Source organism: Oryctolagus cuniculus, chromosome 2, assembly GCF_051225735.1.
Source record: "Oryctolagus cuniculus isolate XC-2025 breed Fujian yellow rabbit chromosome 2, ASM5122573v1, whole genome shotgun sequence".
Lineage (NCBI taxonomy): Eukaryota > Metazoa > Chordata > Mammalia > Lagomorpha > Leporidae > Oryctolagus > Oryctolagus cuniculus.
Genome location: NC_142868.1, coordinates 126,466,669 through 126,479,505, shown reverse-complemented (window position 1 = coordinate 126,479,505; position 12,837 = coordinate 126,466,669). Strand labels below are relative to the sequence as shown.

Below are 12,837 nucleotides of genomic sequence, written 5' to 3'. Positions count from 1 at the left end.
TCACAATTGATCATAATGATAGGACTAAGAACCAAAGGGATCACATAAATAAGAATAGTGTCTGCAAATACTAGCTGATAGAATAAAAAAGGGAGAGAATGATCCAACATGGGAAGTGAGATACACAGCAGACCCATAGAATGGCAAATGTCCTAACAGCACTCTGGCCTCATAATCAGCCCTTAAGGCATGCGGATCCGGCTGAAATGCCCATGAGAATATTTCAGGCATGGAAAGCCAAGACACTCTGGGGGAAAAAAAAAAACAAAACCTAAATGAAAGATCTCCACGAGTGAGATCCCAGTGGAAAGAATGGGTCATCAAAGAAGGAGGTACCTTTCTCTGAAGGGAGGAGAGAACGTCCACTTTGACCATGGCCTTGTCTAAATATGATCAGAGTCAGTGAACTCTGGGGGCTTCCATAGCCTTGGCAGCTCATGACAAGAGCCTAGGGTGATTACTGAGTGTCAATTTGTTAAGTCAACAACAGGAGTCACTGTGCACTTACTCCTCATGTAGGATCTTTGTCCTTAGTGTGCTGTACATTGAGATTTAATGCTGTAACTAGTGTTCCAACAGTATTTTTCACTTTATGTTTCTGTGTGGGAGCAAACTGTTGAAATCTTTACTTAATGTATGCTAAACTTATCTTCTGTATATAAAGAGAAATGAAAATGAATCTTGCTGTTAATGGAAGGGGAGAGGGAGTGAACAAGGGGAGGGTTGCGGGTTGGAGGGACGTTATGGGGGGGAAGCCATTGTAATCCATATTCTGCACTTTGGAAATTTATATTCATTAAAGAAAAGTTAAAAAAAAAAGATTATACTAAGTAAATAACTCAACAAACAGTATGAAAAAATAGCTGCTCCTAAACAGTCAAGACAAGGGTTGTTCAAAGTCATCACATCTCAAAGTGTCAATTTCATTTCTATAGATTACCATTTAGGTCCTCTATTAGTTACCACAGATCATGCAGAACATATGGTGTTTGTCTTTTTGGGGACTGGCTTATTTCACCAAATATGCTTTCCAGTTGCATCCATTTTGTTGTGAATGACAGAGTTTCATTTATTTTATTTACCCCTGTGTAGTATTCCATGGTGTATATATCTCATATTTCTTTAGCCAGTCTTCAGTTCATGTACATCTGGGTTGATTCCGTATCTTAGATGTTGTGAATTGAGCTGCAATAAACATGGGGATACTGATCACTCTTTCATAGCTGATTTCTTTTTGTTTGGGTAAAATTCTGGGAGTTGCTGTCTGGGTCATATGGTATATCTATATTTAGAGTTCTGAAGTTTCCCCATACTGTTTTCCACAGTGGATGTGGGGTTCCATGGGATGTGCAGCCATGGAGCCCCCACATCAAGGTCGGTCTGATAGTTGTTGCTATGTCTTTATCACAACGCGAATGTTGCTAGTTTCGGTTAGGGCAATGCTTTTCCACGGTTGGGACTTTCCAAAGGAGTTGAGAATGTTGTAAACAACAAGATGGCACTGAGGACCACGCGGTGAGCCTGCCTGCTGTATGACACCTCATCTGATTGGCCCGAGGACGTGTGCACACTGTGTGAACAGACAGCGGATTGGAGTCTTCTGTGCATGGACTTGAGCCCGCTTGCAATTGGCCGGATTTTGTATACAAGCTGTGTGCTGAGGAAGGAGGGGGCTTTTCTGTCCACTCTCCTCCCTTCATTTTTTCTCTGTCACTGTTATTTTCTCATTAAAAGTCTACTGAAGACCGATAAGCTGCGAACAGTGTAGTTCCTTTGCGGACAAGGGAGCGACAAGTGGCTGCACCAGATTACATTCCCAGGAACAGTAGATTAGGACATCTCTTTCCCCACATCCTCAGCAGCATTTGTTGTTTGTTGATTTCTGTGTGAGAGCAGTTCTACCTGGGGTGAGATGAAACCTCATTGTAGTTTTTTTTTTGCATTTCCCTGATGGTTAGTGATCCTCAGCAGTTTTTCTTGTATCTGATTGCCATTTCATATTCTGCTCTTCAAATATATCGGTTTAAGTCTTTGTCCATTTCTTAACTGGATTGTTTGTTTTGTTGTTTTTGAGCTTCTTGAGCTCTTTATAGATTGCAGATTTTAATCTTTTATCAGTTGCATAGTTTACAAATATTTTCTCCCATACTAATGATTGCCTCTTCGCTTTGATGCATGCAACTTTTGTGGTGCAGAGGCTTCTCAATTTGATGTAATGCTGTTTGTCAATTTTGACTTTGATTGCCTGTGCTTCTGGGGCCTTTTGCAAGAAATTTTTGCCTGTGTCCATGTCTTGCAGGGTTTCCCCAGTGTTTAATAATTTGAAGCTATCAGGTCATAGATCTAGGACTTTGATCCATTTTGAGTGTAGTTTTGTGTAAGGTGTAAGTAGAGGTCTTACTTCATATGTCTTCATGTGGAGATCCAGGTTTCCCAGCACCATTTGTTGAAGAGACTGTTCTTGCTCCAGGGACTGATTTCAGCTCCTTTGTCAAAGATAAGTTGGTTTTAGAAGCATAGGTTGATTTCTGTTCTGTTCCATTGGTCTGTCTAAATGTTTTTACCAGTACCAGGCTGTTTTGGTTATAACTCTCATGTAGTTCATTTTGAAATCTGGTTTTCTGATTCCTCTGGCTTTGTTTTTGTTGTATAAGACTGCTTTAGCTATTAGAGGTCACGTGTGTTTCCATATGAATTTCAACATATTTTTTCTAGATCTGAGAACAGTGTCATTGGTATTTTGATTGGTATCACATAGAATCAGCAAATTGCTTTAGGCAGCATGGACATTTTGATGATACCGTTTCTTCCAATAGATGAATGTGGAAGATTTTTTTTCAATTTTTTTGTGTCTTCTCTGTTTTTTTTTTTTTTTTTTTTTTTTTTTTTTTTTTTGGTTAGACCATTTGGTTTTATTATGAAAATGTTTCACAACATACACAATCACAAACTCTCACCCATCATCCAGCTTTGTGAACATATCAAGAAAATATTACATCTAGCATTTCTAGAAATGAGTTTGAAGTAAAAAAAGTTTCTTGTGTTAGCTCAATCCACCATTCTAGTGAATTTTGCTTTTCTGTTTTTAACAGGTGTTCTTTAAGATGGTGCACATGATCGTAAACAGATGAATAGCATACCCAGTATACCTGCAGTTTGTTCATCTAGCTCCCCTGCCAGACATGTTACAGTCTTCTGCTAGCGTCAACATTGCTTTGAGTCTCCTAAACAGGCATATTTATAAAATACATTCCTAGAAGAACTTCTGTATCAGAAGGTATACAGATTTACCATTGATTAGTTTCTCAGAAGCCGTTTTACCAATTTTACCTCTATTAACTTTTGTGCTATATGATCTTTCTGTACAATTTAATATTTTTTCAACTCTGAAATTATTACTTTTTTGAATTCTGAACATACATTAGACTTTGGGCAACAGGTTAGAGAGTTAACACCTAATAATTAAGGACTTAGATAATACTAAGTGTAATAAACAGTAACAAAAAGCTTGGTTTATATAGGCAGGCATTTGAAAGCCTAGTAGGTAAAATTTCACCTGTTAGGCTAATGCCACCTTTCAATAAGACATCATTAATAAAACTTTTTGGGCTTTCCTTGAGGTTGTCCCATTTTTTTTTCATTTCTCTTTTCAGCGTGCTTGCATTATATCTCTCAGCCATTGAAACAAGCACTTCTGGGATATTCTGATTTGCTCTTTCCAGAAAATGAATCAATTCAGCAGCAATCCTCAAATCATTTCTAGTGGAGGAGTTGATTGAAACCCTGTTCTCGCTCTTCCAGTGTGTCCTACTCTGTGTACATATTCTTCAATGTTCCTTGGAAAGTTGTAACTATAGACATGTGTAATATCATGGACATTCAATCTACCTGATGCTAAATCAGTAGCAATTAATATCCTCACTTTACCTGTTTTAAAGTCCTTTAATGTTTTCTCCCTATCATTTTATTCTCTGTTGCCATGCAATGACTCTAATGACATGTGTCGGAGGTCTAGGTCACTTGACAAATGATCAACAACAGCTTTTCTACTGATGAATACTGTGACTTTGTCCTTCAGTGACATATTTTCTAGGAATTTTTGTATATGCATCCATTTCTCTTCTTTTGTGGTAATGATTATATTTTGCTTTACTGTTCTTAAAGAAACTAGGTCCAAGTTTCCAACATACACAAGCATTGTTTCTTTCAAGTATGACTGTGCAAGTCGATGGCCACCATAGGTCCAGGTTGCACTCGTCACAATGTTTTGCCTATCTGATTGCATGTATAATAAAAATTCATTATCTGGGGTTCAGATTCCATATCCAACATTTTATTCGCTTCAGCTAAAACCAGGTAGGTTATGGTCTTAAGTCTGATGAAGTTAGTTGTTTGTAGATTATTTAGCTTTCCAGGAATTGTGATTATGATGTCAACACCTTTTGAAACAGACTGTATTTGTGCATCTGTCTCTACCCCCATATACAGAAACACTTCTAAGATTTCTGTATGAAGACTTAGAACATTTGGCCTGCACCTGCAGAGCCAGCTCCCAAGTGGGTGTAAGGACTAACATGCAGGGGCCGTTCCTTTCCTCCCTGCCAACTGGTTGGCAATCTAGATGCATAAATCCAAGCATTAAATATGACAATGTCTTCCTGGTTCCTATTTGGGCAACTCCTATGACATCTTTCCCTTGTAGAACTACTGGCCATGCTTGTGATGGAATTCACGTTGGCTTTATAAATTCTGCCTTTTCAATATTTTTCATCATTTCAGAAAAAGTTTCAAAGGCATATTCCAAAGAACAGGTAGGATTCAGTACTGGATGTTTTTCATCTTCTTCCAAGCCATCACACATTACATTTAATTTCCCTTTCTCCTGTGTCTGTCTGCTCTAGTGTCATCGATCTTGTTTTTTCTGATTTTTCATTAAAGTTTTTCTTAATTGGAAGTAAATCTTCCTACATCTTTTTCTCCCATCTCACAGCCTCCTTTTGAATTTGATCCCAGTCTATCAATGGCTGAGCTTTAACACCCTTGGCATCTGTGCTTACCTCTGCTCCAGAGGATCGGAAGGCCACAATATCAACTTTGTGACTTAAACTGTAATTTTCTTGTTTTTTTTTTTTTTAAATAAAATCATCTATTACCACTTTTGCTTTTTTATGCATCATCTTGCTGCCAAAAATTTTTGCTTCTGCATCAGCTTTTCCTTTTATTATCTGTTTTTGATGTTTGTTGAACTTTGTGTTTCTTTTATTTTTGACCCACAATGACCAATCACCATGCGACCAACTCGCTCTTTAGGCTGAAACAGAGAGGCAATTCCATGCCACTACTGACTACAATTTTCCTGCCAAAGAGGTCTCTCCAGGCACCTCCTCTGCTGACCCAATTATATCCCTGATCTCTTCACCCAGGTTCTTCCATGGCCTCTTCCTTAGAGCTAGAGGCACTGTCGACCCTCAAGGGGCAGCAAAGACCCAGGTGGATGTGTTAGGTCATATGTCTTGCATATAAATTCTTAAAAAGATCCAGCCCTTCTGATGTCGCTCCCCTATGGCTCTGCACTATGTGAGTGTGGCATCCGAGAAACACTCTTTCTACTTCTTTCTTTAATGTTTGATAATTTTCATCGTGGAGATGTTTGATATCCTTGGGTAAATTTATTACAAGGTATTTATTTTTTCTAGCCTTTGTGAATGGGCTTTGTCTTAGTTCTTTCTCAGCCATGGCATTGTCTGAGTATACTAAGCCTATTGATTTTTGTGTGTTAACTTTATGTCCTGCTACTTTATCAAACTCTTCTATGAGTTCCAATAGTCTCTTAGTGGAGTCTGTTGGATTCCCTATATGTAGAATCATGTCATCTGCAAACAGAGATGGTTTGACTTCATCCTTCACAATTTGCATCTCTTTGATTTCTTTTTCTTGCCTAGTGGCTCTGGCTAAAACTTCCAGTACTCTATTGAATAGCAGTGGTGAGAGTGGACATCCTTGAATGTTCCCCATTCAGTAGGATGCTGGCTATGGGTTTGTCAACAATTGTCTTGATTGTGTTGAGGAATGTTCCTTCTGTACCTATTTTGTTTAAAGTTTTCATAATGAAAGGATGTATTTTATCAAATGCTTGCCCTGCAGCTATTGATAAAATCTTATGGTTTTTGTTCTTCAGTTTGTGAATGTGGTATATAACATTGATTTGTGAATGTTGAACCATCCCTGCATAACAGGGGTAAATCTCACTTGGTCCAGGTGAATGATCTTTCTGATATGTTGTTGGATTCAATTAGCTAGTATCTTGTTGAGGATTCTTGTGGCTATGCTCATCAGGGATATTGGTATATAGTTCTCTTTCTGTGTTGTATCTTTTTCAGGTTTAGGAATTCAGGTGATGATAGCTTCCTAGAAGGAGTTTGGGAGGATTCCCTCCTTTTCAATTGTTTTCAATAGCTTGAAAAGAATTGGAATTATTTCTTTAAATGTCTGATAGAATTCAGCAGTGAAGCTATCTGGTCTTGCAATTTGTAGGGAGGGTGTTTATTGCTAATTCAATTTCTGTCAAGGTTATTTGTCGTTTTAGGTTTTCTATGTCTTTGTGGCTCAATTTTGTTTAGGTTCTGTGTGTCCAGGAATCTGTCCATGTTTTCTTGGCTACCTGATTTGTTGACAAACCTCTTTTTGTAGTAATTCCTTTTGATTCCTTTTATTTTTGCGGTATCTGCTATTACATTTCATTTTTCATCTCTAATTTAATTGATTTGAGTCTTCTCCCTCTTTTTTGGGTTTTTATTTGGCCAACGGTGTATGAATTTTGTTTATTTTTTCAAAAAACAGCTCTTTATCTTACTGTTCTTTTGTAATTTTTGTTTCTATTTTGTCTATTCTCTAATTTTAATTATTTCTTTTTGCCTAATAATTTAGGTTTTGATTTGCCATTATTTTTCAAGATCCTTGAGATGCATTGATAGCTTAATTCTTTGGTGCCTTTCCAATTTCTTGATGTAGGTACCAATATAAACTTTCCTTTTAACACTGTTTTTCCTGTATCCCGTAAGTTTTGATATGTTGTATAGTCTTCTTCATTTGTTTTCAGAAAGTTTTTGATTTTTTGTTTTCTTCTATGACCCACTGTTAATTCAACATCATGTTATTCTTTCTCTTCTAACAGTTTTTCTGTTAAAGTATATTTTGTTTGAAATTAGCATGGCTACCCCAGATCTTTTTTGGTTTCTGTTAGCATGGGATATCTTTTTCCATTCTTTCACTTTCAGTCTATGTATACCTCTGTTGGTGAGATGTATTTCTTGCAGACAGCAAAAAGATGCATCTTGTTTTTTAATTCATTTAGCCAGTCTGTATCTGTTAACTGGAGAGTTGAGGCCATTTACATTCAAGGTAACTATTGATAAGTAACAACTTGCCCCCTGCATTTTTCCCATAAATATTCCTATTGCTTACTTCGGATTTCCTTTGTACTTTCACTGGGAGATTTTCTGCCTTCACCTTCTTTCATAGTGATATCCATGTTTATGTGTTTTTGTGTGTAGCACATCCTTAAGCATGTTTTATAAGGTTAGATACGTGGTGGCAAATTCTTTCAATTTCTGTTTGTTATGGAACATCTATATTTCACCTTCATTCATAAATGAGAACTTTGCATGAAGTATTCTGTGTTGACAGTTTTTTTCTCTTAAGACTTAGAATATATCTCACCATTCTCTTTTTTTATCCTGTTGGGGTTTATGATGTGAAGTCTGTCGCTCCCCCTCTTCGTGGAGGAACGACACAGGACCCTGCGCTGTTCTTTTGTCTGCTCGGCCCTCCCCGGGTTTGCTGCTGGTTCTTCCCGGGTTGGCTACCGACCCTTCCACCTCCGTGGAAGGGCGGTTCCCCCTGCCACATTCCCCACTTCCGCGGGGGAGCGGCACACCGCCGGCCGGCTCTCTCGGGGATTGCACAGGTGTTCCTTCAGATAGATGTTCCCCTTAGATGTTCCTGGTGCATGTTGTCTCTCTCCTCCTTTATAGTCCTCTTCCACCAATCCCAACTCTGCTACCCACAAGCCGAGTACGCTGCTCTCCTCCAATCAGGAGCAGGTCCTGCTGTTTATTGGTTGAACTGGAGGCAGCTGTGTAGAAGCTGTTTCTCCCTTCTCAGCGCCATATTGTGGGAGAGCAGATGCATAGAATAAGTCTTAATTCCAGTAACTTAGTCTAGTCCGAGTTGCTCCCCACAAAGTCAGCTGTGATTCTAATTGGAGATCCTGTGAATGTAATTCATCACTTCTCTAGTGCACATTTTAAAATCTTTTCTTTATTTTTACTGTTGAAAATTTGACTACAGTGTGTCATAGTGAAGATATTTTCTGGTCATGTATATTAGGGGTTCTATAGGTTTCCTGTACTTGGATGCTCCTTTGTTTCTCCAAATTGGAAAAGTTTTCTGTAATTATTTCACTAAAAGCTTTCCAATCCATTCTCTCCTTCCACACCATCAGGAACTCCTATGACTCCTATGTTGGGTCATTTGATAGTGTCCTGTAAACCTCCAATACTGTTTTACGTTTTCTAATTTCTTCTCCTCTTCCTCCTCCTCCTCATCATCCCTCTTCCCTCCCCATCCTCCTCTTCCTACTTATCCCCCTTTTTCTCCTTCTTCCTTCTTCTTTCTGACTGCAAAATTTCCAGATATTTGTCTTTTAATTTTGATATTCTGTTTTCTGCCTCACTTAGTCTGTTGCTAGGCTTTTTGCATTTTTATTTGATCTACTCAATTCTTCATGTCTAATTTTTTTTATTTCTTTATAAAATCTTAATTTCATAGGAAAAATTTTCATTAATATCATGTATGATTTCTTTAATTTGTATATTTGCTTCTGATTATTTCTAAGTAGTCCTATGATCATTTTTTTGAATTCTGTTTCTGGCATTCTTCAATCTCTTCATCTTCACATTCTAGTATTGAAGTATTGTTTTGTTCCTTTGAGGATGTCATATTGTCTCCCTTATTTTTGTTGAATTTCTGTATATTTTTTGGCATTTCTGAAGATACTTTTTTCCCACATGTTGGCTTTTATGTTAGAGCTGTGCTTCCATGGATTATTGGAGTGTCTGCTCTTTCAGTGCATGCCCAGAGGCTTGTGCTCTGTTCAGGGCTCCAGGGAGAGGGGACACCCAAGTTGGGCATGGTTAATCTCTCTCTCTTTTTTTCCCAAGGGAAGGGTTTGATCAACTCATTGCCTTGGTGTTATACTCACCTCCTCTCCTTCAAGGTGATAAATTCCTGGGTGCTAGCATAGTGGGTCCAGTATTCATCTGCACTGGCACAAAAATCACACAAAGGATCCATGCAGTCCCCTGTGGCTACAGCTTTTGCCCTTCCATGCAGCTTCAGTGTCTCCAAAGTCCCATCATACAAGGCTCCCATAGCCACAGGGCACTAAGTATTTACTCTCTCCTGCCAATTACCATTCACAGAGAGGCAGACATTTTCAGAGCCAGCTGCCTGTTGGTACTTCACCCAGGTGGCCTAAGCCCCAGAGCCTTTAATGTGTGGGGAGCACCTCACAGTCGTACATAGGCAAGCAACCTCCTGTCAGTTCTCAGAGCCAGACTTAGACATCTCCTCTTGACTGGCTGCTGGGCACATGCACACAAGCTGGCATAGCTGTTACATAGGTCCAAAATGGCGCCTTCCCTCTCTCAGCTGGATACAGGACATTGATGTTGGGTGTTGCAGAAAGAAACCTGCCTCTTTTTTCCCTCTAGGTTGGCAGGTGCACTGTCCCCCATAGGGCTGCAAGCCTGACTCACACCTGGCTCTTCCTATAGCTTTATCGCCAGTGGCGTGGGCTACTACATCCAATCTCCCCTCATTCTCCAAAGCCATGCTGAAGCACTTGGCTGCTGGAGTCCTGTGTTGTGTCTATGTTCTTGCTGCGCATCCACACTGTCCACATAGATCCACAGCTTCCCTCTAACTTTCATGGGGTTTCCACTGCAATTTTATCCCTAACTCTTAAGAAGATTACTTCCTAATAATTTAAAATAAAACTAATAAAAAATGTGGGACCTTACTGGGACTTAGGTATAATTTATTGAACTAAGTGATTCAGCAATTTAAAATGAGTGAAAAAATATTCTATCTGAGGAAGAAAATTGTCTTAATGTAATATCTTTAACCATTAAAATAGATTATAAGCCAGGTTAAAATTTAAATCCAACATTAAAAAAAAAAACAAAAATGAAGTCTTAATGTAGAATATAGTAAAATCAATATTTCTTTTTTGGAGTGAATGTATTTTCTTGGAACCAGTCAGCAAGCTGTTAAGATACCAGGAAAAAATTTTGCAAGTAAAATTCCTATAAATTTCAAAGTTTAATTACTGATGAATTACAAGAATATAGTACTCTTAATTCTGGGCTTTTCCCAGCTAACTTGTGAAATGGGTCAATGGAGAGAAATATCTACATCAGTGACTATTCAAAACATATAAAAGTAAATCAGATCACCAGGGCAGAAAAACATACGAACCTAAATTATTTCATTTGGAAACATTTGCTGCAAGCCAGATAGTCCATTGTCATGAGAATAGATAGGTGGCTCTTATTCACTATTCTAACTAGTAGAATGCAATTGAATTTTTGCTGGATGTCTGTATAAGTAAATTATTTTAATTAAATGATATAAAGCAAATAGTACAATTTTGGATACTTTTTCTTAAGTTAGACATTGAAATTTCTTTCAAATTAGAATCCAGAGTTTATCAGATTTATAAACGTTAGAGTTCACAGAAGCCAATTATCATTTGGGTACATGGTCTCAGACACAGGGTTAATGACATAATTTAAATGTTTGTTTCAGTACAGAAATTTTTTTATCAGTTTAGTCATTTATAACTCATCTTTTAAATAGCTCTTGTAACCAAATAAAATTATGAGATTAGAGATAATTCTTCAGTCAGAATTTATTTATTAAGCAATAAATACAACAGTAAAATTTTAGATGGTTGGCTGCTACAGGATTGCACTGTGTAGTAGTTATGGGCCTAGTCTCTGTATTCAAATCCCATCCCTACAAATCAGCAGCTATTGACCAAGGCTAGTCAACTGTCCTATGCATTACTCTATTTTCCTGTAAAATGGGAATAATGGTGATAATGATAATGCTAACAATTATAGGAGCTATATTACACTTGTTATGAAATTTAAATAAGAATTGTAAGCTATTATTACAGTGATAAAATGAACACGATAAACTTAGCCACTCCACTGAACTCATGACAAATATTAATAACTTAATAAGACACAGATTGTTATAGGCTGCATTAAGCACTTAGTAATAATTAATCCATAGAATGAAACTAACCAACCCTTTATTAGGAGCTCCCAGTACCAGACAGTGGAAAATATAATAGGTGTGGATGCATGAAAATAAATCTAAAGTATCTGTGAACCACTCTGTATATAAAAGCTGAAACAATTTGTGACAGCATGGTAGGAAAACATTTGATCTATTATGGGCAGTAGTAACTGAAAATTCAGTTGCAAATGAGGATGGTTATAGAGTGAAAGATGCATCCATATGAGTTCTTCCATAGCAGTGCAAAATCCAAGAAGAACATATGCTTGAGTAGTACATCCACCCTCCTAATCTTTGAGGTAAACATACAGTTACTATTTGCGTGGTGCACCTCAGATTCATTGGATTCAATCCTATGACAAATTCATATAAGATAATTAGCTTTTGGCATCTGGCCACTATTTCAATGATGTTTTCTTAAATTCCCTAGGGAAAGAAATTTACTGTTGTATTTTCATTTCTCAAAATCATAAAATTCCTTTAAAATAAGAAGTAAAAATCTGAGTTTTAAAGGTCTGAGACAAATTTTATGCATATAAGGCACATTTTCAAAGATTACAGGTGGACCACCATTATTGTTTGCAAATTAGTTTGTGTGTCCCCTTTGGGTTAAAGTCCTGATCACAAAAATCTTATCTTAACAGTTAATAGATTGATGTTAATTGTTGATAGATTCAGGGTGGATGCTTGACACAATAATGTTACCCCAGAGTTGCTCCTAGAAGGATATCCTTAGATCTTTGGGGTCTATAGTTGCTGTGAGAGGGATGATAAGACTGGGTCTGGCTTAGTTGTTCTCTTTCTCTGCTTCTTGTCTTGCCATGTAATCATTCTACCATACAAGTAAGCCTCAAGAGATGGCCAACCCAATGTGGCCCACTGGATCATGGATTGTGAAACTTTACAACTGTGAGTCAAAATAAACGTCTTTGTCTCATGTAGTTTAGGTATAGTGATGAACTGCTGGTAAATGCAATCACCATTTTCTCAGTTATTCCTGGAATTATGCTAGAAAAGATCAAAGATGGGCCAATCAAAATGGGACACAGAAGATTTTGGCTCTGCTACAACTAGACTAATATGTGAAAGTGGAATTAAAATAAAGGTTTATTTCATGCAAAAAGTCTTGAAGTCTATGCTTGTAAGTGTTCTTCTAAAATTTCATAAAAATGGGAATTACAAAAAAACTGTATGTTATGTGATGTATCATTTTTTTGATTTGTGTATGCTGTACCATCCCTGCATATCATAGATAAATCCCACCTGGTGAACAAATGATATTTTTGCAGTACGCTTGGATTCCATTAGCTATTTTGTTGAGGATTTTTGCATCTATGTTAATCAGACATATTGGTCTATAATTCTCTTTCTTTCTAGTTTTATAACTAAGGTGATGCTGGTCTCATTGAAGGAGTTTAGGAGGATTGCCTCCTTATTAATTGTTTTCAATATAAGAAGAATTGGGATTAG

The 12,837-nt window shown here is 37.5% G+C and overlaps 1 pseudogene; it reads right to left on the bottom strand.

Moving 5' to 3' along the window:
• Positions 1 to 3,591: 3,591 nt before the first annotated feature.
• LOC103347787 (putative ATP-dependent RNA helicase DDX43 pseudogene) lies at positions 3,592 to 9,432 on the bottom strand (annotated as a pseudogene).
• Between the last annotated feature and the right edge of the window lie 3,405 nt (positions 9,433 to 12,837).